Source organism: Pristiophorus japonicus, chromosome 4, assembly GCF_044704955.1.
Source record: "Pristiophorus japonicus isolate sPriJap1 chromosome 4, sPriJap1.hap1, whole genome shotgun sequence".
NCBI lineage: Eukaryota > Metazoa > Chordata > Chondrichthyes > Pristiophoridae > Pristiophorus > Pristiophorus japonicus.
This window is the reverse complement of record NC_091980.1, coordinates 299962838-299989612: the sequence shown is the minus strand read 5'-3', so window position 1 is coordinate 299989612 and position 26775 is coordinate 299962838. Positions and strand designations below refer to the sequence as shown.

The 26775-nt window shown below is 46.7% G+C and overlaps 1 protein-coding gene and 1 long non-coding RNA gene across 3 annotated transcripts in view; one reads left to right on the top strand and one right to left on the bottom strand.

The window, feature by feature from the left end:
* nrxn3a (neurexin 3a) overlaps positions 1-26775 on the bottom strand; it is a 2272338-nt gene that overhangs the window by 1992864 nt on the left and 252699 nt on the right. The gene's annotated exons all lie outside the window — the stretch shown is intronic.
* LOC139263483 (uncharacterized) overlaps positions 1-26775 on the top strand; it is an 87815-nt gene that overhangs the window by 31163 nt on the left and 29877 nt on the right. The window contains exon 3 of one of the 2 annotated variants that reach the window (XR_011593153.1): positions 16441-16527. The exons of the other annotated variant lie outside the window; for it this stretch is intronic. This is a non-coding gene — a long non-coding RNA (uncharacterized lncRNA). Of the gene's footprint in view, positions 1-16440; positions 16528-26775 lie in introns of those variants that run through there. 2 annotated transcript variants of the gene reach the window in all.

The following is a 26775-nucleotide window of genomic DNA, read 5'->3' as shown; positions in this document are numbered from 1 at the left end:
TCCCACACTCCTGATCTTTGGGCACCCTGTGTAGGTCGAAAGGCCTCCTCATAGGACTGCTCCTGGGCAAGGCCAAGGGGGCTATCAATCGGTCCAGGCAGCGGGCGGTCGAGGGGGTTGTTCAGCCCGACTGCCTGCCTCTCTTCCGCGCTTACATCCGAGCCAGGGTCCCTGGAGAGGTGGGCACCGGAATGACTGCAGTGCATCATCACTCCCGGCAACCAAATTTTTATTTGATTTAAGTTTACTGGCAAAACACTTTAATTTGTTTAATGTGCGCTCCCTTTAAGCAGGGGACACTTGTATTAATGTTTGCAACAAAAATAGTTGTAGAGCTGTTGCACTGTGAGAGGCTGAGCCAGTCATGTGATGTTCACAAGACTCCATAAAACCCCAGTCACTTGGGTCTAAGTCATCCACAATGAGATATGCAGTTGTGAGCCGAGTGGAAGAACTCAATGTGTAGTGTGGTTGTTAAACCTTTGTTAATAAATCAACTAGTTCTTAATAGCAATGTGTTGTTATGAATTCTTAAGCAAAGAAGCCATGAAGCAAATACATTACAGGGGGGTAATCTTAACCGTACTATCCGCCTCAGGAATCGTCGATTTTAGACCCCGCCCGATATTACATCTCCGATGACATCAATGGAGTGTAAAACTAAGAGGGATGTAAAACCAGTACAAAAGCAAAATACTGCAGATGCTGGAATCTGAAATAAAGAGAGAGAATGCTGGAAATCTAACCCGCTGAGATATCCAGGATGTCAAACCAGCCTTGCTCCCGATCCCGTCAATGTCCCGACAAGACGGGTTAGGTTAAAATGAGTACGAGAAGAAGCTTGCAGGGAACATTAAGACGGATTGCAAAAGTTTCTATAGATATGTAAAGAGAAAAAGGTTAGTAAAGACAAACGTAGGTCCCCTGCAGTCAGAATCAGGGGAAGTCATAACGGGGAACAAAGAAATGGCAGACCAATTGAACAAGTACTTTGGTTCGGTATTCACTGAGGAGGACACAAACAACCTTCCGGATATAAAAGGGGTCGGAGGGTCTAGTAAGGAGGAGGAACTGAGGGAAATCCTTATTAGTCGGGAAATTGTGTTGGGGAAATTGATGGGATTGAAGGCCGATAAATCCCCAGGGCCTGATGGACTGCATCCCAGAGTACTTAAGGAGGTGGCCTTGGAAATAGTGGATGCATTGACAGTCATTTTCCAACATTCCATTGACTCTGGATCAGTTCCTATGGAGTGGAGGGTAGCCAATGTAACCCCACTTTTTAAAAAAGGAGGGAGAGAGAAAACAGGGAATTACAGACCGGTCAGCCTGACATCAGTAGTGGGTAAAATGATGGAATCAATTATTAAGGATGTCATCGCAGTGCATTTGGAAAGAGGCAATATGATAGGTCCAAGTCAGCATGGATTTGTGAAAGGGAAATCATGCTTGACAAATCTTCTGGAATTTTTTGAGGATGTTTCCAGTAGAGTGGACAAGGGAGAACCAGTTGATGTGGTATATTTGGACTTTCAGAAGGCTTTCGACAAGGTCCCACACAAGAGATTAATGTGCAAAGTTAAAGCACATGGGATTGGGGGTAGTGTGCTGACATGGATTGAGAACTGGTTGTCAGACAGGAAGCAAAGAGTAGGAGTAAATGGGTACTTTTCAGAATGGCAGGCAGTGACTAGTGGGGTACCGCAAGGTTCTGTGCTGGGGCCCCAGCTGTTTACACTGTACATTAATGATTTAGACGAGGGGATTAAATGTAGTATCTCCAAATTTGCGGATGACACTAAGTTGGGTGGCAGTGTGAGCTGCAAGGAGGATTCTATGAGGCTGCAGAGCGACTTGGATAGGTTAGGTGAGTGGGCAAATGCATGGCAGATGAAGTATAATGTGGATAAATGTGAGGTTATCCACTTTGGTGGTAAAAACAGAGAGACAGACTATTATCTGAATGGTGACAGATTAGGAAAAGGGCAGGTGCAAAGAGACCTGGGTGTCATGGTACATCAGTCATTGAAGGTTGGCATGCAGGTACTGCAGGCGGTTAAGAAAGCAAATGGCATGTTGGCCTTCATAGCGAGGGGATTTGAGTACAAGGGCAGGGAGGTGTTGCTACAATTGTACAGGGCCTTGGTGAGGCCACACCTGGAGTATTGTGTACAGTTTTGGTCTCCTAACCTGAGGAAGGACATTCTTGCTATTGAGGGAGTGCAGCGAAGGTTCACCAGACTGATTCCCGGGATGGCGGGACTGACCTATCAAGAAAGACTGGATCAACTGGGCTTGTATTCACTGGAGTTCAGAAGAATGAGAGGGGACCTCATAGAAACGTTTAAAATTCTGACGGGGTTAGACAGGTTAGATGCAGGAAGAATGTTCCCAATGTTGGGGAAGTCCAGAACCAGGGGACACAGTCTAAGGATAAGGGGGAAGCCATTTAGGACCGAGATGAGGAGGAATTTCTTCACCCAGAGAGTGGTGAACCTGTGGAATTCTCTACCACAGAAAGTTGTTGAGGCCAATTCACTAAATATATTCAAAAAGGAGTTAGATGAAGTCCTTACTACTAGGGGAATCAAGGGGTATGGTGAGAAAGCAGGAATGGGGTACTGAAGTTGCATGTTCAGCCATGAACTCATTGAATGGCGGTGCAGGCTAGAAGGGCTGAATGGCCTACTCCTGCACCTATTTTCTATGTTTCTATGACACCTCCCCCCCCCCCACCAACTCCTCACGAGTTTCTCTTTGCCTCAAACTGTGCATGTTCTCATGGTTAGTTCAGGAGTCACATAGTTAGAAGAATGGGAGCATTGTCCCTTGCTAAAGAACGATGTTGAGTGTAGGAAAAAGAAAAAGACTTAGAAACATAAACATAGAAAATAGGTGCAGGAGTAGAATATATCTAACGAACTGGCCTCAACAACTTTCTGTGGTAGAACATTCCACAGATTTGCAATTTTCTGAGTGAAGAAGTTTCTCCTCATCTCAGTCCTAAATGGCTTACCCCTTATCCTTAGACTGTGACTCCTGGTTCTGGACTTCCCCAATATCAGGAACATTCTTCCTGCATCTAACCTGTCCAATCCCGTCAGAATTTTATATGTTTCTATGAGATCCCCTCTCATTCTTTTAAATTCCAGTGAATATAAGCCTAGTCATTCCAGTCTTTCTTCATACGTCAGTCCTGCCAACCCGGGAATCAGTCTGGTGAACCTTCACTGCACTCCCTCAATAGCAAGAATGTCCTTCCTCAGATTAGGAGACCAAAACTGTACACAATACTCCAGGTGTGGTTTCACCAAGGCCCTGTACAACTGTAGTAAGACCTCCCTGCTCCTATACTCAAATTCTCTCGCTATGAAGGCCAACATACCATTTGCCTTCTTCACTGCCTGCTGTACCTGCATGCCAACTTTCAATGACTGATGTACCATGACATCCAGGTCTCGTTGCACCTCCCCTTTTCCTAATCTGTCACCATTCAGATAATATTCTGCCTTCTTGTTTTTGCCACCAAAGTTGAGCCACCTTCCCCGTTTTATTGTTATGCCAGACAGGGATGTACAATTGTTGTAGTTCATCGGTGTGATCTTTAAATTGGATTTCTATAGCGCCTTTCACCACTGGACGTCTCAAAGCACTTTGCAGCCAATGAAGTACCTTTGGAGTGTAGTCAACATAAGAACATAAGAATTAGAAACAGGAATAGGCCATCTAGCCCTTCGAGCCTGCTCCGCCATTCAACAAGATCATGGCTGATCTGGCCATGGACTCAGCTCCACTTACCCGCCCGCTCCCCGTAACCCTTAATTCCCTTATTGGTTAAAAATCTATCTATCTGTGATTTGAATACATTCAATGAGCTAGCCTCAACTGCTTCCTTGGGCAGAGAATTCCACAGATTCACAACCCTCTGGGAGAAGAAATTCCTTCTCAACTCGGTTCTAAATTGGCTCCCCTGTATTTTGAGGCTGTGCCCCCTAGTTCTAGTCTCCCTGACCAGTGGAAACAACCTCTCTGCCTCTATGTTGTCTATCCCTTTCATTATTTTAAATGTTTCTATAAGATCACCTCTCATCCTTCTGAACTCCAACGAGTAAAGACCCAGTCTACTCAATCTATCATCATAAGGTAACCCCCTCATCTCCGGAATCAGCCAAGTGAATCGTCTCTGTACCCCCTCCAAAGCTAGTATATCCTTCCTTAAGTAAGGAGACCAAAACTGCACGCAGTACTCCAGAAGTGGCCTCACCAATACCCTATACAGTTGCAGCAGGACCTCCCTGCTTTTGTACTCCATCCCTCTCGCAATGAAGGCCAACATTACATTCGCCTTCCTGATTACCTGCTGCACCTGCAAACTAACTTTTTGAGATTCATGCACAAGGACCCCCAGGTCCCTCTGCACCGCAGCATGTTGTAATTTCTCCCCATTCAAATAATATTCCCTTTTACTGTTTTTTTTCCCAAGGTGGATGACCTCACACTCTCCGACATTGTATTCCATCTGCCAAACCTTAGCCCATTCGCTTAACCTATCTAAATCTCTTTGCAGCCTCTCTGTGTCCTCGACACAACCCGCTTTCCCACTAATCTTTGTGTCATCTGCAAATTTTGTTATACTACACTCTGTCCCCTCTTCCAGGTCATCTATGTATATTGTAAACAGTTGTGGTCCCAGCACCGATCCCTGTGGCACACCACTAACCACCGATTTCCAACCCGAAAAGGATCCATTTATCCCGACGCTCTGATTTCTGATAACCAGCCAATTCTCTATCCATGCTAATACATTTAATCTGACTCCGCGTACCTTTATCTTCTGCAGTAACCTTTTGTGTGGCACCTTATCGAATGCCTTTTGGAAATCTAAATACACCACATCCATCGGTACACCTCTATCCACCATGCTCGTTATATCCTCAAAGAATTCCAGTTAATTAGTTAAACATGATTTCCCCCTCATGAATCTATGCTGCGTTTGCTTGATTGCACTATTCCTATCTCGATGTCCCGCTATTTCTTCCTTAATGATAGTTTCAAGCATTTTCCCCACTACAGATGTTAAACTAACCGGCCTATAGTTACCTGCCTTTTGTCTGCCCCCTTTTTTAAACAGAGGCATTACATTAGCTGCTTTCCAATCCGCTGGTACCTCCCCAGAGTCCAGAGAATTTTGGTAGATTATAACGAATGCATCTGCTATAACTTCCGCCATCTCTTTTAATACCCTGGGATGCATTTCATCAGGACCAGGGGACTTGTCTACCTTGAGTCCCATTAGCCTGTCCAGCACTACCCCCTTAGTGATCGTGATTATCTCAAGGTCCTCCCTTCCCACATTTCTGTGACCATCAATTTTTGGCATGGTTTTTGTGTCTTCCACTGTGAAGACCGAAGCAAAATAATTGTTTAAGGTCTCATCCATTTCCACATTTCCCATTATTAAATTCCCCTTCTCATCTTCTAAGGGACCAGCATTTACTTTAGTCACTCTTTTCCGTTTTATATATCTGTAAAAGCTTTTACTATCTGTTTTTAAGTTTTGCGCAAGTTTACCTTCGTAATCTATCTTTCCTTTCTTTATTGCTTTCTTACTTATTCTTTGCTGTCGTTTAAAATTTTCCCAGTCTTCTAGTTTCCCACTAACCTTGGCCACCTTATACGCATTGGTTTTTAATTTGATACTCTCCTTTATTTCCTTGGTTATCCACGGCTGGTTATCCCTTCTCTTACCGCCCTTCTTTTTCACGGGAATATATTTTTGTTGAGCACTATGAAAGAGCTCCTTAAAAGTCCTCCACTGTTCCTCAATTGTGCCACCGTTTAGTCAACTCTGCTTTAGCCAATTCTGCCCTCATCCCACTGTAGTCCGCTTTGTTTAAGCATAGTACGCTCGTTTGAGACACTACTTCCTCACCCTCAATCTGTATTACAAATGTTGTAATGTGGGAAAGGAAGGAATTTGAAGTGAGAAGGAATGAAAAAGATTGCTGAGAAATGGTTTCAATCATTTAACATATTAGGAATGCACTAACACTGTGCCCGAATTGGTCAAATCCTATTTTTATTATACATTTTTTTTTAAACCAGCGCTTTGAAGATTACGTTGCAGAATTTATTTATGTTATGCCCGGAAAAGCAAACATTAGTGGCTTTGGCAATTTATCATTGTCATCAAGTATACAGCATTTAATGTGAATCCAACACACTCGGTTTATGTATTTGTATCACAACCTTTCTGTACACAAAGTAATTTAACAGATAATGACAGTTTGAGAGTGCTGTTTGTTACAGGTTAAAAGGGCCACAAAGTAATTTGCTATCCATTTTGCACTCTGGTCCAAACAAAATGCAATCACAGCTTATGAATAAAAAAAAACATTGTGACTAATTATATCAACGCACCATAGCTGCTTGCCCAGTAATATTCAAAACTGGAACACCTTCCCCGCTCTTCTAAAAATAAATTCTCCTGGCATCGGTCCTCAATACTCAAAACAATTTGTTTGAATGGTAAAATTGAAGAAAGCAATTAGGAGAACTGGTGCGGAGGAATCTCTCTCTCTCTCTCTCGACAGTCTGACCAAAACTAAGAAAATGCACCTGTGTTTCAACCAACAAGGAGCGAATGAATAAGAATGGATTATAAATCAGACAGTTCATGGCATAAATTATTTGGAATTTGAACACTTCTTTTACTTTCTCCCTGACCCACACACTATTGCCCCAAATGAGGGGATAGGGAAGCAGCTCATTCCCGAGGACCGACTGATGCAACTCCTGAGGCGGGCTTGCACGAGAGTGACAATAAGCCAGAGTGACCTATCCTTTGATTTTTCCCTCAATCCTCCCAGCAGGCAAGCTGTGGCTCAGTGGGTAGCACACTCGTCTGAGTCAGAAGGTTGTGGGTTCGAGTCCCACTCCAGGAGTTTTGAGCACAAAAACCTAGGCTGACACTCCCAGTGCAGTGCTGAGGGAGTGCTGCACTGTCGGAGGTGCCGTCTTTCGGATGAGATGTTAAACTGAGGCCCTGCCTGCCCTCTCAGGTGGATGTAAAAGATCCCGCGGCACTATTTCGAAGAAGAGCAGGGGGAGTTATTCCCGGTGTCCTGGCCAATAGTTATCCCTCAATCAACATAACAAAAACAGATCATCTGATTATTATCACATTGCTGCTTGTGGGAGTTTGCAGTGTGCAAATTGGCTGCCGCGTTACAACAGTGACTTCACTTCAAAAAAGTACTTCATTGGCTGTAAAGCGCTTTGAGATCGGGAAAGGAGTTATCTAAAGGCAAGTCTTTCTTTCTCTTGGCAGCCATGACAGCGTGGTGAAAAATCGGAAACTCTGTGTACAGCAAACCATGGACTGCACATCTACCTCAATCGCCTCTGCAAGCTGCTCCCAGCGTGCCACACCAATATGGCACCAGGAACAAAGCCGTATTGAACTCTAAGTTCACACCCGATACTAACGCAGAAGTTAAATCATGGTGCGTTCTTTCTGGTTTCACTGCCACGGATGAATAAAATATGTCTGTGTTCTGTGGGGAGCGCGGGCCATTTGCGAACCGCCAGTACAGTTCAGCAAAACTCATCTCAATGAATGACTCTGGAACCTATCGCTATTTAAAATTAAAATTTGCCAGCTTCCGTTATTTTAATACTTACTTGAGGTGATACAAATAAAATACACGAGAAGGAGCTTGGAATACAATCAATGTCCAAATTCATGGGGTTGGCCATGAGTTGGAGCAAGAAAACTTCACAAGTGACGGTGTCAGGCCACTCTTGACCTGCAAATCTTCTCCCCTGACCTCCTCGTTAACTAGCATCTAATTACTAGCAGAGAATAAACACAGTTTGCCGACTCAACAGGTTTGAGTGCTTTTAAATGCCTTCTTACCTGAGCAAAAGGAAAGGTATCCCTCGTCTACATACCAGAGGTGAAACGTGCAGCCGTTCACGCAGTTCTTACATTTGCATATCGTAAAGATGACATCACACGTTGCAAATGGGAAAAATGGGAAAGGAAGTTTACCTTGAAAATTAATTTGAGAGGATGTGCACAGCGTAACCATATGGGGACATTTTCCTTATTTATTCATTCACAGGATGTGGGCTTTGCTGGCAAGGCCAACAGTTATGCCCCCAGCATTACTCCTCAGGAGTTAGATGAAGTCCTTACTACTCAGGGGATCAAGGGTTATGGCGAGAAAGCAGGAAGGGGGTACTGAAGTTTCATGTTCAGCCATGAACTCATTGAATGGCGGTGCAGGCTAGAAGGGCTGAATGGCCTGCTCCTGCACCTATTTTCTATGTTTCTATGTTTCTAAAAGACTGAGCTTCATCCCCTTTAATTTCAAGTTCGGCACGGCGCTCAGCTCTTTTTCCGCCACCTTCGCCTCCATGCCCACGTCTTTGGCCAGGAGCCCTGCCGCCCGCACAGTTGACCCTTCCTCCCATATTCAGAATTCTTGCTCTCCCTGGACCCCTCCCCCACTGGCCTCTTACCCCGCTCTAGATCTTTTCATTGCGAACTGCCGGCGTGTCATCGGCCGTGGCAATTTCTCCGCTCCCCTCACTCACTCCAACGTACCTCCCTCTGAACTTGCAGCACTCCGCTCTCTCAGTTCCAACCCCAACCTTGTCATTAAACCTGCTGACAAGGGTGGCGCTGTTGTTGTTTAAGCAAACCGACCTCTACCTTTCAGAGGCTGATCGCCAACTCTCTGACACCATCTCCTACCTCCCCCTGGACCATCACGCCACACTACCAAACATCAAGCCATCATTTCCCAGACTGTCACTGACCTCATCTCCTCGCGAGATCTTCCCTCCACAGCCACCAACCTCATCGTTCCCCAACCCCACACAGCCCACTTCTACCTCCTTCCCAAGATCCACAAACAGGACTGCCCCGGTAGACCCATCGTTTCAGCCTGTTCGTGCCTCACAGAATTTATTTCTTCCTATCTCAACTCTGTTTTTTCTCCCCTTGTCCACTCTCTTCCCACCTACATCCGCGAAAACTTTTGACTACAGAGACACCGACCCTCAGTAAGGCCATTGCGATAGCACAGGCGTTTATGTCCACCAGTGATAACACTAAATAAATCTCTCAGCACACAAGTGCTAGCAATGTTCATAAATTAACTGGAACTGTGTTTGCAAGCAGAAATGTACAGGGCCGAACCCACGAGTCTGCAACTGCCAGCAGGCCTCAGGTGACCCAGATGACTCAGAATCCCCAACAAAGGATGAATGCAAGGCAATTCACACCTTGTTGGCATTGTGGAGGCTTCCATTCAGCCTATTCATGCAGCTTCAAAGGGTATGTTTGCAAGAGCTGTGGAACAATGGGGCACCTCCAACGAGCTTGCAAACGAGCTGTAAGCTCTGCAAAACCTGCTAACCACCACGTGGCAGAGGGAAATCGGTCCATGGTGGATCAAAGCAATTTCGAGCCTCAGAGAGAGGAGGCAGATACTGAAGTACACGGGGTGCACACATTTTCAACAAAATGTCCACCTATAATGCTAAATGTAAAATTGAATTGCTTACCCGTAGCCATGGAACTGGACACTGGCGCTAGCCAATCCATCATGAGTAAAAAGATGTTTGAGAGACTGTGATGCAACAAGGCATTCAGACCAGCCCTGAGCCCCATCCATACGAAACTGAGAACGTACACCAAAGAGCTTATCACTGTCCTGGACGGCGCCATGGTCAAGGTCACCTATGAGGCATGAACTGCCACTCTGGATTGTCCCGGGCGATGGCCCCACACTGCTTGGAAGGAGCTGGCTGGGCAAAATCCGCTGAAACTGGGATGACATCCGAGCGCTATCACATGTCGATGAGGCCTCATGTACCCAGGTTCTTAACAAATTTCCTTCCCTTTTTGAGCCAGGCATTGGAAACTTTTCCGGGGCGAAGGTGCGGATCCACTTGGTCCCAGAGGCACGACCCATTCACCACAAGGCGGAGCGGTACCTCACATGATGAGGGAGAGAGTGGAAATCGAGCTGGACAGGCTGCAACGCGAGGGCATCATCTCCCCAGTGGAATTCAAGAGTGGGCCAGCCCGATTGTTCCAGTACTCAAAAGTGATGGCACGGTCAGGATTTGCGGCAATTATAAAGTAACTATTAATCGTCTCTCGCTACAGGACCAATACCCGCTACCTAAGGCAGACGACCTATTTGCGACACTGGCAGGAGGCAAGACGTTCACCAAGCTCGACCTGACTTCGGCCTACATGATGCAGGAGCTGGAGGAGTCTTCGAAGGGCCTCATCTGCATCAACACGCACAAGGGACTGTTCATCTACAACAGATGCCTGTTTGAAATTCGGTCGGCTGCAGCGATCTTCCAGAGAAACATGGAGAGCCTACTCAAGTCAATACCACACACGGTGATCTTTCAGGACGACATATTGGTCACAGGTCGGGACACCGCCGATCACCTACAAAACCTGGAGGAGGTCCTCCAGCAACTGGATCGCGTAGGGCTGCGGCTGAAGAGGTCGAAATGCGTCTTCATGGCAACAGAAGTGGAGTTTTTGGGGAGAAAGATCACGGCGGATAGCATTCGGCCCACAGACGCCAAGACAGAGGCTATCAGGAATGCACCCAGGCCACAGAACGTCACGGAGCTGCAGTCGTTCCTGGGACTCCTCAACTATTTTGGTAACTTCCTACCGGGGTTAAGCACCCTTTTAGAGCCCCTACATGTGTTATTGCGCAAAGGTGAGAACTGGGTATGGGAAAAAAAACAAGTAATTGCTTTTGAGAAAGCCAGAAACATTTTATGCTCCAACAAGCTGTTTGTATTGTATAACCCGTGTAAATGACTTGTGCTAGCATGTGACATGTCGTCTTACGGAGTCGGGTGTGTATTACAACAAGCTAACGTTGCGGGGAAGTTGCAACCTGTCACCTATGCTTTCAGGAGCTTCTCTAAGGCCGAGAGAGCCTACAGCATGATTGAGAAAGAGGCATTAGCGTGTGTGTTCGGGGTAAAGAAAATGCATCAGTACCTGTTTGGCCTCAATTTTGAGCTGGAAACCGATCACAAGCCCCTCACATCCCTGTTCGCTGAAGACAAGGGGATAAATACTGATGCCTCAGTGGGCACTCGCGCTAACTACACCATCCGCCACAGGCCAGGCACCGAAAACTGTGTGGATGCTGTCAGTCGGCTACCATTGCCCACCACGGGGGTGGAAATGGTGCAGCCTGCAAATTTGTTGATGGTGGCGCAGCCCGCAGACTTGTTGATGATCATGGAAGCGTTTGATAATGATAAATCACCTGTTATGGCCCGCCAGATTTGGACTTGGACCAGCCAAGATCCTCTGCTGTCCCTAGTAAAAAACTGTGTACTGCAAGGGAGCTGGGCCAGCATCCCCGTTGAAATGCAAGAGCGAATCAAGCCGTTCCAGCGGCGAAAGGACGAGCTGTCCATTAAGATAGATGGCCTGTTGTGGGGTAACCGCGTAGTGCTACCAAAAAAGGGCAGGGAGACGTTCATCTCGGATATCCACAGCACACACCCTGGGTAATGATGAAAGCGATAGTCAGATCCCACGTGCGGTGGCCAGGTATCGACTCTGACTTAGAGTCCTGTGTACGGCAATGCAGCGTGTGTGCTCAGTTGAGCAACGCGCCCAGAGAGGCACCACTAAGTTTGTGGTCCTGGTCCTCCAGACCATGGTCGAGGATCCATGTCGACTATGCGAGCCCGTTTCTCGGTAAAATGTTCCTAGTGGTGGTGGATGCTTTTTCAAAATGGATTGAATGTGAAATAATGTCGGGAAGCACCGCCACCGCCACCATTGAAAGCCTGAGGGCCATGTTTGCCACCCACGGCCTGCCTGACATACTGGTCAGTGACAACGGGCCATGTTTCACCAGTGCCAAATTTAAAGAATTCATGACCCGCAATGGAATCAAACATGTCACCTTGGCCCCATTTAAACCAGCCTCCAATGGGCAGGCAGAGCGGGCAGTACAAACAATCAAACAGAGCCTTAAACGAGTCACAGAAGGCTCACTCCAAACCCGCTTGTCCAGAGTACTGCTCAGCTACCGCACGAGACCCCACTCGCTCACAGTGGTGCCCCCGGCTGAGCTACTCATGAAAAGGACACGTAAAACCAGACTGTCGCTGGTTCACCCCAACCTGCATGATCAGGTAGAGAGCAGGCAGCAGCAACAAAATGTAAACGATGGTCGTGCCACTGTGTCACGGGAAATTGATCTGAATGACCCTGTGTATGTGCTAAGCTATGGACATGGTCCCAAGTGGATCGCGGGCACTGTCATGTATTCAACTATCATTGTAACCCATGTATAAGCTGAACTATGTTGGACACCTTGACAACATTGACCACAAGGGGGTGAACTTGTGGGAGACAATCCTAACCCGGACTTTCAGGTCTAAAAGGGGAAGCTTCACCCACCTTCTTGGTAATAAATGTAACTGGTCACAGAGTGACTTTCTCTAAAGTATGCGCCTCATGTGCATTTATACTGTATAGTCAGGACATATCATTGGCGACAAGAAACTGGGATTTAAACTATGCCAGCATGGCCACTAGCAGCACAGAAGAGAGTATTGTGTTGGTGATGATTGGGACGACTTTATTGAGAGACTACAGCAAATTTTTTCACTAAGGAATGGTTGGGACAGGATTCGGCCGACAAACGCAGGGCTCATCTCCTGACGGTTTGTGGAGCCAGGACGTACTCCCTGATGAAGGACCTTCTAGCGCCATAGAAGCCGGCGAACAAGACGTTCGAAGAGCTCAGTAAGTTGATCGGGGAACACCTTAAACCGGCAAGCAGCATGCACATGGCGAGACACCGGTTTTGCGGCGAGAAGGGCAAAGCGATCCAGACTTTGTGGCAGACCTCCAGCGACTGGCGAGCCTATGTAAGTTCCCAGATGCATGCAGAGCGGAGATGCTGCGAGACTTTTTTATTGAGGGCATCGGGCACGCTGGGGTTTTCAGGCAACTGATTGAGACCAAAGACTTGACCTTGGAAGCGGCGGCTCTGATAGCCCAGACATTTAGCTCAGGGGAGGAAGAGACCAGAATGATGTATGACAAAAATCTTGGCTCAAATGTGGCAAACGACCAGGGAGTCAACATTGTTTATGCGGCACACAGTTCTCTAGGCAGACAAGAGCAATCGGACATACCCCAGCATGTAGTCCAACCTAAAGTGGGAATTCAACAGAGACAATGACTAGCTGAACGGCAATTCATGCCATCGCAAGGGACAATGCGGCCAGTAATGGGGCCATCAATACTTGTTAATGATGCGCTTAAGGACAGTTACAGAGACAGTCAGAGACGATCGACTGGTAATGGACCTTTTGTTTCCAACAACGGGGCCTCCAGCTCATGCTGGAGGTATGGAGGAAAACAGGTATCAGAGCCTGCAGGTATCAGCAATATACCTGCAGAAACTGCAACGTCAGCGGTCACTTGGCGCGTATGTACAGGAAGCCTGCAGCCAGGTTGATGTACGAGGAGGACGGGCCCGATGTAAGCTCTACGAGGCCAAATGAATACTGGGGGAAATCGCTGGAAGCTGAAGTTCAGCGAGTTCATGTGGAGCACATATACAGTTCATACATCAGGACGCCACCGATAATGATGAAAGTGCACCTCAATGGCATCCCAGTATTAATGGAGCTAGACACGGGGGCCAGCCAGTCCCTGATGAGTATCAAACAGTTCGAAAGGTTGTGGGTGTCCAAGGCCAAGAGGCCAAAATTATTGCTGATTGACGCACAGCTACGGACATATACAAAGGAGATAATTCCGGTGCTAGGCAGCGCCACGGTAGTCGTGACCCACAAAGATTTGGAGAACAGGTTGCCACTCTGGATTGTCCCGGGGGACAGTTCTACACTGCTGGGGAGGAGTTGGCTTGCTGTCATGAACTGGAAATGGGGTGATGTCAATGCAATTTCTTCTGTGGAGCGAGTATCATGCTCACAGGTCCTGGACAAATTTGACTCATTATTTCAACCCGGCATCAGCACTTTCATGGGGGTCAAGGTGGTGATACACATAAACCCAGACGCCAGGCCAGTACACCACAAGGCCAGAGCGGTGCCATACGTGATGCGGGAAAAGATAGAATGCGAATTGGACCGCCTGCTGAGGGAAGGCATCATCTCGCCAGTCGAATTCAGTGACTGGGCGAGCTGATTGTGCCGGTGCTCAAGGAGAATGGGTCGGTCAGGATATGTGGTGATTACAAGGCCACCACCAATCGGGTGTCACTCCAAGACCAGTACCCGCTACCGAGAGCGGATAACCTCTTTGCCGCTATCCGGTGGCAAACTTTTTTCAAAATTGGACCTGACCTCAGCTTACATGACCCAGGAGCTGGCGAGTGAGTTGAAGAAGCTGACCACCATCACGACACAAAAGGGGTTGTTTGAGTATAACAGATGTCCGTTCGAGATTCGTTCGGTCGCCGCGATCTTTCAGCGAAATATGGAAAGTCTCCTCAAGTCGATTCCAAGGACAGTGGTTTTTCAAGACGACATCCTCATCACAGGTCGTGATACTGAAGAACACCTCCACAACCTGGAGGAGGTGCTACGCAGATTGGACCGGGTAGGGCTGCGACTGAAAAAGGCGAAGTGCCTCTTCCTAGCTCCAGAGGTAGAATTCCTGGGGATGAGGGTAGCAGCAGACTGGATCAGCCCTACTGCGTCCAAAACGGAAGCGATCCAGAGAGCAGCCAGACCCCGTAACACGACGGAGCTGCGTTCGTTCCTGGAGCTCCTGAACTATTTTGGTAACTTTCTTCCCAAATTGAGCACGCCTTTAGAGTCACTACACGTGCTCCTATGCAAAGGTTACGATTGGGTCTGGGGGGACAGCCAGGATAGGGATTTTGATTCAGCATAACAAATTGTGTGCTCTAACAAACTATTAACGTTATATGACCCAGGTAAGAAACTTGTGTTAACGTGTGATGCGTCGTCCTATGGGGTCGGGTGTGTGTTGCAGCATGTGAATGCCAAGGGTCAGTTACAGCCGGTAGCTTATGCCTCCAGAAGTCTGTCTCAGGTAGAAAGGGGCTACGGGATGGTAGAAAAGGAAGTGCTAGCATATGTATATGCAGTAAAAAAAAAATGCACCAGTATCTGTTTGGTCGGAAATTTGAGCTGGAGACAGATCACAAACCCCTGACGTCCCTTTTGGCCGACAACAAGACCATAAATGCGAATGCATCAGCCCGCATACAGAGGTGGGCACTTACGTTAGCCGCCTATGACTACACAATTCAGCACAGACCGGGCACTGAAAACTGCGCCGATGCACCCAGCAGGCTCCCACGAGCCACCACTGAGCATGATACTGAGATGGTCATGGCTGTTGAAACTTTTGAAAGTGAAGGCTCACCCGTGACAGCCTGTTAGATTAAAGTCTGGACAAATAAAGACCCGCTACTGTCTTTAGTTAAGAAATGTGTCCTGAATGGGGACTGGGCAGCCACATACGGGGCATGCCCTGAGGAATTTAAACCGTTTCATAGGCACAAGGATGAACTCTCGATTCAGGCCGATTGCCTACTGTGGGGAAACCGAGTAGTCATGCTCCAGAGGGGCAAAGAGGTGTTTATCCGAGAACTTCACAATGAGCACCCGGGCATTTTCATGATGAAGGCAATTGCCAGGTCACACGTTTGGTGGCCAGGGATAGATGCAGACCTGGAACTTTGTGTTCGCAGGTGCAACACGTGTGGTCAGCTGGGCAACGCACCCAGGGAAGCCCCCCTTAGCCCCTGGTCCTGGCCTGCCAAGCCATGGTCACGCATCCATGTGGACTACACAGGTCCTTTCATGGGAAAAATGTTTTTGGTTATAGTAGACGCCTACTCCAAATGGATTGAGTGTGCCATTTTAAATTCAAGTAAATCCTCTGCCACGGTAGAAAGTCTGCGGGCAATGTTCGCCGCCCATGGTCTACCGGATGTCTTGGTCAGCGACAATGGCCGTGCTTCACAAGCACTGAATTCCAGGACTTCATGGCAGACAATGGAATCAATCATGTCAAAACGGCACCGTTCAAGCCGGCCTCAAACGGCCAGGCAGAACGAGCAGTGCAGATAATCAAACAGGGGATGCTCAGAATCCAAGGGGGTTCCATACAAAGCTGCTTATCACGCCTCTTGTTGGCCAATAGATCCCGACCACACTCACTCACAGGGGTTCCACCCGCAGAGCTGCTAATGAAAAGCACGCTCAAAACCAGGTTGTCCCTTATACACCCTACTATGAAAGAAATTGTTGCGAGCAGGCGTCAGTCACAATATGACTACCATGACAGGAATGCGAGGGCGCGATGTATTGATGTCAATGACCCTGTTTTTGTCCTTAATTACACTGCAGGGCCCAAATGGCTTGCGTGCACTGTGATTGCCAAAGAGGGGAATAGGGTTTTGGTAGTTAAACTTACCAATGGACAAATCTGCCGCAAACACGTGGATCAAACTAAAAGGAGGTTCAACAACCCCATAGAAGAAGCAGAGGAAGAACACGACGTAGAGTTCACTTCACCACAGGTGACCGAACACCGGAACCAAGTGGAGGAGAGCCCAGTCACTGTGGACAGTCCGGACAGGCCTGAGGCACCGCAAACAGCAGACACTCAGGCCAGCGTTCAACAATCGGAGCCCCAACTCAGGCGCTTTACAAGGGAGCATAAACCACCAGAGAGACTTAATCTGTGATCCCAATAAGACTTTGGGGGGGAGGTGATGTCATGTATTCAACTATCATTGTAACCTATGTATAAGCTGACCTAAGTTGTACACCTTGAGAACATTGACCACAAGGGGGTGAACTTGTGGGAGACACTCCTAACCTGGACTTTCAGGTATAAAAGGGCAAGCTCCACCCACGTTCATCAATTCAGTGCTGGCTAATAAAGGTTACTGGTCACAGAATGACCGTCTCTCAAGTATGGGCCTCGTGTGCATTTATTCTGTATCGTAAGGACATATCAGGCACAGTGATAGCGAAAGAAGGGAATAGGATATTTGTAGTCAAACTAGAGAGCAGACAAATTTGCAGAAAGCACCTGGACCAAACGAGGCTGCGGTTCACAGACTGTCCTGAACAACCCACAGCAGACACCACCTTTTTCGAGACAACAACACACAGCCAAAGGATCAACGACACCACGCCGGACCAGCAAGGGCACAGCCAACACACCAGACCGAGGCGGTCCACCAGGGAAAGAAAGGCTCCCGGCCGCCTCACCTTGTAAATCGTTTTCACTTTGACTTTAAGCGGTGAGTGATGTTGTGTATCTGTAAAGCATGCACTCCCATGTTCTGCCACCAGGGAGTGCATCCCCTGAAGTCCCAAGGGATCCCAGCATCCCTTGGGAGCACTGTATATAAGCCGGCCCTTAAGGCCTGTTCCTCGCTCTGGAGTGTCTTATTAAAGACTGAGGTCACTGTCACTTTAACCTCCCTGTGTGCAGCCTCATCTGTGTTAGGAACACAACAATCTTATCGAAATGGATAAGATTATGAGGGGATTTGACAAGGTGGATGCAGAGAGCATGTTTCCACTGATAGTGGAGGCTAGAACTAGAGGGCAAAATCTTAGAATAAGGGGCTGCCCATTTAAAACTGAGATGAGGAGAAATTTCTTCTCAGAGGGTTGTGGATCTGTGGAACTCACTAGCTCAGAGAGCTGTGGAAGCTGGGACATTGAATAAATTTAAGACAGAAATAGACAGTTTCTTAAACGATAAGGTGATAAGGGATTATGGGGAGCGGGCGGGGAGGTGAGCCTGAGTCCATGATCGGATCAGCCATGATCGCATTGAATGGCGGAGTAGGCTCGAGGTGCCGTATGGCCTACTCCTTCTCCTATTTCTTATGTTCTCATAATTGCAGAATATTGGACTGCCAATTTCATATTGGGTAGAGCTGAAACATCATTTAAAAAGGTTTATGCAACCAAGCAGTCTTGATTGAAATGAATTTGCGAAATCACTCTCGCATCACAACCCGCTGGCATAAATATTTACATATCTTCATTTGGAATTGTTTGCGAAGAATTTCAGCACAACAGCAAACTGCACGGAGGCATTGTAGTATTTCAGTTCTCAGGGTGATCTTATCTCGAAATGATGGCATATTATCACAAGACAGCACATCCTGCTGTCTGATTGCCCAGCCGAAAAATATTATATCAGCATTCTAAGCTGGAATGAAATTGATTTTTTTTTTGAAGTGAAGGAGCTGGAAGACAATTATTCTGAAGGCTAAATTTTTTTACCTAAGTCGTTTATTCAGAAAAATGGATTCCATTAACTTAGCTAAAGTCTCGGCCGACACTCCAGTGAAGTACTGAGGGAGCGCTGCACTGTCGGAGGTGACTTCTTTTGGATGAGACATGAAACCGAGGCCCCGTCTGCCCTCTCGGGTGAATCCTATGGCACTATTTCGAAGATGAACAGGGGAGTTCCCCCAAGTCTCCTGGCCAATATCTATCCATTAACCAATACCTAAACAGATTATCTGATCACATTGTTGTTTGTTGGAGTTTGCTTTGCACAAATTGGCTGCCATATTTCATTAGAACATTAGAAATAGGAGCAGCAGTAGGACATTTGGCCTCTCGAGCTTGCTCCGCCATTCAATAAGATTATGGCTGATCTGATCCTGGGCTCAGATCCACTTCCCCGCCCGTTCCCCATAACCCTCGACTCCCTTATCGATCTCCACCTTAAACATATTCAATGACCCAACCTCCACAGCTCGCTGGGGTCGAGAATTCCAAAGATTCACGACCCTCTGAAAACCGTGTCTACACTTCAGAAAGTATTTCATTTGGCTGTGAAGCACTTTGGGACTTCCTGAGGTTATGAAAGGCGCTGTATAAATGCAAGCCTTTCTTTCCTGTTACCAGGTTGAGTGGGAGCTTCCAACGCAAGGCAGGACCTCGTGTATCCAGGTCCCAGCCTCCTTCTGCTGCCCCCTTGCCGGAGTCGTGGTGAAGTGCAACAGACAGATAAGCAAATCCGGCCCCATTTAATCAAGAAAACAAGGAAATCGTGTATTCATGGATCCCAATTGTTTCATGCGTGCAATGTGTTGCGAGCACTCTCTTTCGCCACTCTGTAACCACCCCCTCCCCCCAAAACAATTCATCAAAAAAGCTCAGTGTGATAACAGCGCTCTTCTGAATGTTAAATAAAACCGGTTACCATAGTTACAGTAGACGTTGATACCTGTGACTGGCCAATGCTGAGTGGCGGTCAACTAACATGGAAAGTGCCAACGGTTTCGGGCGGTTGAGCGCCTAGAGGAGGGGAGCGGGACCCTTGACGGAGAAGGAGGCCATCGAAGGGCAGAACAGCCCATCGTTGAATTAGCCAATGGCCTCCACAACTGGCATACCCGCAGTGCATTACCAGTCAATGAATGAGTGGCCGTGTAAAGAACAACACTGTGGTTCATGTACCTGCCTTGAGGAGGGTTTGAAGAACAGTAACAGGAGCTCAGGCAATAGCCAACCGCTGAGGGTGAGGATGATGATAATGACATTTACAGAGAAAACAATGGGGAAAAAAAATCAGGAGCTTGCACTCGGGGTTGCCAACTCTGGCTGGAGGTATTCTTGGAGGTTTCACCACCAACTGCCCCACCCCCACACCTTCCCCACCGGCCACCCAACACGTCCACCCTCACGGCCCAACGCCTTCCCACGGCCAACTGGAAAGCGAACAGACTCCTTATTACCTGATTGACTGAGAATCAAGAATCAGCCAAACAGCAGTTTCTTTCTCATCGCCAACATTTTTCCAACTAATAAACAGAAGTGTTGAAAGAAAATTGTTATTTTAATGCCCCCTTTGTTTTCTCTCCCAGGTGTTGCTCGCAGCAGTTTCCCGGAGATTAATCTTCAATTCCTGGAGACCCCAGGGCAGTACGGGAGGGTTGGCAACTCGTTTGCAATCTTGTACAATTCAACATGTTATATCTGATGATAGAACAGCTGCATGACACTGATAACTGGTACTGTTGTGTATGCAATAACTGTTAGACTGAGTACTGTTTAACGCCAAGAGGTATGACCCTGGCTCTGCTTTATTAAGGCCCAAAGTGACTAATATACAAAATGGCTGGCCTTTTACACTTGGGCTGCACACACGTGTGTGCAGCCCAATGGCCTCCAACAGTGACGCCATCTAGTGGCTAGTGATCCCAAAAGTACATAGATGACAGGTACATTGTGCAGAATTACAACCCACACGCCCCTGGCCAACAGCACAATTGCATATGATGCAACTGTACGATTGTGACATTTACTCTTTGTTAGATAGATAGATAGAGAGCGAGCGAGAGCGAGAGCAAGTAGTGTTCAGTGCCATACCCTGCTTATTTCAATCTCTGTCACAGCATATCCTCCACCTAAACATCCATTCTCCACAGTAGGACTGCTAACGTCAGCTGAAGTCTTGGTTTTCACTTGCCGGGGACTCCAAAACAAGGAGCCATCAATATAAGATAGCTACTTGTAAAAGTAGGGAATTCAGGAGACACTTATTTAGCCAGAGAGTGGTTAGAATGTGAAATTCGCTACCACAAAGTGTCTTTGAAAGACTAAAAGACTTGCATTTATATCGCGTCTTTCACGACTACCAGACTTCTCAAAGTGCTTTACAGCCGATGAAGTACTTTTGGAGTGTAATCACTGTTGGAATGTTGCGAGGAATAGCATTGATGCATTTATGGGGAAGCTGGATGATCACATGAGGGGGAAAGGAATAGAAGGATATGCTGATGGGGTGAGATGAAGAGGGGTGGGAAGAGGTTGGTGTGGAGCATGGGCCAGTTGGGCCGAATGGCCGTGTCTTTGATGTACACTCTGTATCGGTGATAAATTGTGGAGTTCATGTCGCACACAACCTCATGCGTCGGCAGGGACATTTTGCAGGTTACGTTTCCCAAAGTTCATTTATTGCGTATTCATCTCAAAAGTAAATTCAGTTATAGGAATAACGAGACGTGAAAATATTTCCTTTGCGCAAGGATGCAGGCAAATTAATCATATCATTGACATTAAAATTCTACAGAAACCGCAATGGTTCGTGTTCGGGTAGAACAGTGAAGCAGAGGAAACTCTTCGGAGCTGTGAGCAACATAACTCCGCTGGAAAAACTGACTACTGTCGCATTGCATCAATAATATCTGTTCCGCCGTTTGGTTCCTGCCCCTTTGGGACTTGCACTGTGCTCCAAGTGGCATCGCTAACATGACACCCCCCACCTCCTCCCCCCCCGCCCCCCCCCAAGATGTATGAGTCACCTTCTCAAATTGAGCCACTGCTTACCAACTTCGATGGAAGTTTTAGGTTTCATGGGACACAGGGCAATCAATAATATGCATGTAATATAATAATTCAGGAACAACAAATACTATAAATAATGTTGCATTTTATTGGTACTGACTGACCAGGACAACAAATGGAGCATCATTTGAGCTGGTGAAGCTAAACCATCATTAAACACTGTTTTTTCAGATTATCCAGAGAATTGGCCCCGATTTTAACTCCAGATAGTTTCCCCGCTCAGGCCAGAGTTACTATCAGAGCAGGGTCTCAACCAATGTTCCCGTTAAGCTGCGTGCCCACACAGCGGTCTGGTGGTCCCAGGCAGGTCACTCACCGGATTGTAAATGGAGAAGGGGTGCCCCCTCCCCCCACAAAAAAAAAAGATTAGGGAAAATATTGGTCTGTCTTCACGAAGCAAGACACAAATAACCTTCCGGAAATACTAAGGGACCGAGGGTCTAGTGAGAAGGAGGAACTGAGGGAAATCCTTATTAGGCAGGAAATTGTGTTAGGGAAATTGATGGGATTGAAGGCCGATAAATCCCCGGGGCCCGATAGTCTGCATCCCAGAGTACTTAAGGAAGTGGTCCTAGAAATAGTGGATACATTGGTAATCATCTTCCAACAGTGTATCGACTCTGGATCAGTTCCTATGGACTAGAGGGTAGCTAATATAACACCACTTTTTAAAAAAGGAGGGAGAGAGAAAACGGGTAATTTTAGACCGGTTAGCCTGACATTAGTAGTGGGGAAAATGTTGGAATCAATTATTAAAGATGAAATAGCAACGCATTTGGAAAGCAGTGACAGGATCGATCCAAGTCAGTATGGATTTATGAAAGGGAAATTATGCTTGACAAATCTTCTAGAATTTTTTGAGGATGTAACTTGCAGAGTGAACAAGGGAGAACCAGTGGATGTGGTGTATTTGGACTTTCAAAAGGCTTTTGATAAGGTCCCACACAAGAAATTGTTGTGCAAAATCAAAGCACATGGTATTTCGGTTAATGTACTGACATGGATAGAGAACTGGTTGGCAGACAGGAAGCAGAGAGTCAGGATAAATGGGTCCTTTTCAGAATGGCAGGCAGTGACTAGTGGAATGCTGCAGGGCTCAGTGCTGGGACCCCAGCTATTTACAATATACATTAATGATTTAGATGAAGGAATTGAGTGTAATATCTCCAAGTTTGCAGATGACACTAAGCTGGGTGGCAGTGTGAGCTGTGAGGAGGATGCTAAGAGGCTGCAGGGTGACTTGGACAGATTAGCTGAGTGGGGATATGCGGATGCAATATAATGTGGATAAATGTGAGATTATTCACTTTGGGGACAAAAACACGAAGACAGAATATTATCTGAATGGCGGCAGATTAGGGAACAGGGAGGTGTTTTCCTCAACTCCAGGCTCCTGGTGAAGCTGCTTGAGAGAGTGGCAAGTTACAGCATGCAGAAAAGGAAGGTCTGAGATTTTGCTCTCTGAGTTACCTGATCTTAGCTGTGTTGTGGTAGAGCAGTATAACTCTCAAGCCTCAAAAGGAGGCAAAAAAAAATGTTTTTAAAAATGCAACAGGGTTCCCATTCCTGATCAATATCCAAGTGCCCCCTCCCCGTAGGAAATGGATCTGCATTGAAAAAAGAAAGACTTGAATTTCTGTAGCGCCTTTCATGACCTCAGGATGTCCCAAAGCGATTTACAGCCACTGAAGTACTTTAGAAGTACTGTAGTCACTGGTGTAATATGGTAGCCCACTTTGGGCTATGGTAGAGGATTAATTATCAATCTCGTTGTGCGAGGCCCCTTGGGGAAGAGTGACCATAATATGGTGGAATTCTGCATTAGGATGTAGAATGAAACAGTTAATTCAGAGACCATGGTCCAGAACTTAAAGGCGGCTAACTTTGAAGGTATGAGGCGTGAATTGGCTAGGATAGATTGGTGAATGATACTTAAAGGGTTGACAGTGGATGGGCAATGGCAGACATTTAGAGACCGCATGGATGAACTACAACAATTGTACATCCCTGTCTGGCGTAAAAATAAAAAAGTGAAGGTGGCTCAATCGTGGCTATCAAGGGAAATCAGGGATAGTATTAAAGCCAAGAAGTGGCATACAAATTGGCCAGAAATAGCAGCGAACCCGGGGACGGAGAAATTTAGAACTCAGCAGAGGAGGACAAAGAGTTTGATTAGGGCAGGGAAAATGGAGTACGAGAAGAAGCTTGCAGGGAACATTAAGACGGATTGCAAAAGTTTCTATAGATATGTAAAGAGAAAAAGGTTAGTAAAGACAAACGTAGGTCCCCTGCAGTCAGAATCAGGGGAAGTCATAATGGGGAACAAAGAAATGGCAGACCAATTGAACAAGTACTTTGGTTCGGTATTCACTAAGGAGGACACAAACAACCTTCCGGATATAAAAGGGGTCAGAGGGTCTAGTAAGGAGGAGGAACTGAGGGAAATCCTTATTAGCCGGGAAATTGTGTTGGGGAAATTGATGGGATTGAAGGCCGATAAATCCCCAGGGCCTGATGGACTGCATCCCAGAGTACTTAAGGAGGTGGCCTTGGAAATAGCGGATGCATTGACAGTCATTTTACAACATTCCATTGACTCTGGATCAGTTCCTATCGAGTGGTGGGTAGCCAATGTAACCCCACTTTTTAAAAAAGGAGAGAGAGAGAAAACAGGGAATTATAGACTGGTCAGCCTGACATCAGTAGTGGGCAAAATGATGGAATCAATTATTAAGGATGTCATAGCAGTGCATTTGGAAAGAGGTGACATGATAGGTCCAAGTCAGCATGGATTTATGAAAGGGAAATCATGCTTGCCAAATCTTCTGGAATTTTTTGAGGATGTTTCCAGTAGAGTGGACAAGGGAGAAACAGTTGATGTGGTGTATTTGGACTTTCAGAAGGCTTTCGAAAGGTCCCACACAAGAGATTAATGTCCAAGATTAAAGCACATGGGATTGGGGGTAGTGTGCTGATGTGGATTGAGAACTGATTGGCAGACAGGAAGCAAAGATTAGGAGTAAATGGGGACTTTTCAGAATGGAAGGCAGTGACTAGTGGGGTACCACAAGGTTCTGTGCTGGGACCCCAGCTGTTTACACTGTATATTAATGATTTAGACGAGGGGATTAAATGTAGTATCTCCAAATTTGCGGATGACACTAAGTTTGGTGGCAGTGTGAGCTGCGAGGAGGATGCTATGAGGCTACAGAGTGACTTGGATAGGTTAGGTGAGTGGGAAAATGCATGGCAGATGAAGTATAATGTGGATAAATGTGAGGTTATCCACTCTGGTGGTAAAAACAGAGAGACAGACTATTATCTGAATGGTGACAGATTAGGAAAAGGGGAGGTGCAACGAGACCTGGGTGTCATGGTACATCAGTCATTGAAGGTTGGCATGCAGGTACAGCAGGCGGTTAAGAAAGCAAATGGCATGTTGGCCTTCATAGCGAGGGGATTTGAGTACAGGGGCAGGGAGGAGTTACTACAGTTGTACAGGGCCTTGGTGAGGCCACACCTGGAGTATTGTGTACAGTTTTGGTCTCCTAACCTGAGGAAGGACATTCTTGCTATTGAGGGAGTGCAGCGAAGGTTCACCAGACTGATTCCCGGGATGGCGGGACTGACCTATCAAGAAAGACTGGATCAACTGGGCTTGTATTCACTGGAGTTCAGAAGAATGAGAGGGGACCTCATAGAAACGTTTAAAATTCTGATGGGTTTAGACAGGTTAGATGCAGGTAGAATGTTCCCAATGTTGGGGAAGTCCAGAACCAGGGGTCACAGTCTAAGGATAAGGGGTAAGCCATTTAGGACCGAGATGAGGAGAAACTTCTTCACCCAGAGAGTGGTGAACCTGTGGAATTCTCTACCACAGAAAGTTGTTGAGGCCAATTCACTAAATATATTCAAAAAGGAGTTAGATGTAATCCTTACTACTAGGGGGATCAAGGGATATGGCGAGAAAGCAGGAATGGGGTACTGAAGTTGCATGTTCAGCCATGAACTCATTGAATGGCGGTGCAGGCTAGAAGGGCCGAATAGCCTACTCCTGCATCTATTTTCTATGTTTCTATGTTTCTATGTTTGCTCACAGCAAGGTCCCACAAACAGCAATGTGATAATAACCAGATAATCTGTTTTAATAGATGACTCCCCTGCTCTTCTTCGAAATAGTGTCTTTTACGTCCACCTGAGAGAGAAGACGGGGCTTCCATTTAACATCGCATCTGAAAGACTGCACCTCCGACTGTGCGACACTCCCTCAGCACTGCACTTGGAGTGTCAGCCTCGATTTTTTTTTAAACTTGTCTCTGCAGTGGGACTCGAACCCACAACCTTCTGACTCAGAGGCACGGCTGACATAACAATTAACTTAGTGTTGCAGACACTGTGGGGCTTGACAATCTGCACACATCGGGCAGGTAGTGGACAGGAGTGAGGGCACTGTCCTCTCAATAGAGCCGGTGAGAGGCTCGAACCATTTGCATCGGAAGGGGGGGAGCGATACATTCATCCTGGGGTACGAGAGGGGTGTGCTATGGAAGGGCTGGCAGCAGCCTTGAAGATGTCAGTGGGGCCTTGTGTCATAGTCAAAGCTCTTGCTTGCCCCCGAAATATTATGAATCTTTCCGGAATGGCCTCCAGTGGTCCCTTTAAGAACCGCTGGTTTGGTAGCTCTGCTTCCAGTCCCAATGGACTGACGTTGGTTGCTGAAAATGGCACCCAGGGCAGGGCCCTACTTTAAATATTTTAACGGGACTCTTGCCTGTTTGGAAGGCCACTCGAAAATCAGTGGGTGGCCGGATTTTTTTTTTTTTTTGTTTAAATTGTCTGCCTGCCACCTCGTTTCTCATTGTGAAATTACCCACTATGTCACAAAAACTGCAAAAGCAATATAATAAAAGCAATACCACAGCGGGTATCACATTGCCAGCGATTAATGTGATAGATGAAACCAACATTTTCAGTCCAGACTCTTGCTGGTTGATCTAGGAGCTGGGCCCGAGCTGTAAAGGTTGTTAAGATAAGAAACAACAATGCCCTTTCCAATGCCACAGAGTGCACTGGAAGTGGTTTCAATACTCGAGAAGACTGAATCATTTGACAATGGTTGAAGCGCTTTGCAAAAATGCTAAACATTCCAACTTGTGCTGGATGCAAAATGTCGCAAAATCGGAAATGATCACAAAATAGCACAATTCGGTCCATTTTATTCCGCACACCCCCTTCAACACTGCAATAAAAAGTAAGTGGTGGATGATAATAATTCAGTGAAAGCATTGGGGGGAAACCAGGAACCAAGGGAAATAAAATAAACAAACAATTTGCTAAGTTAGGAAATGATAA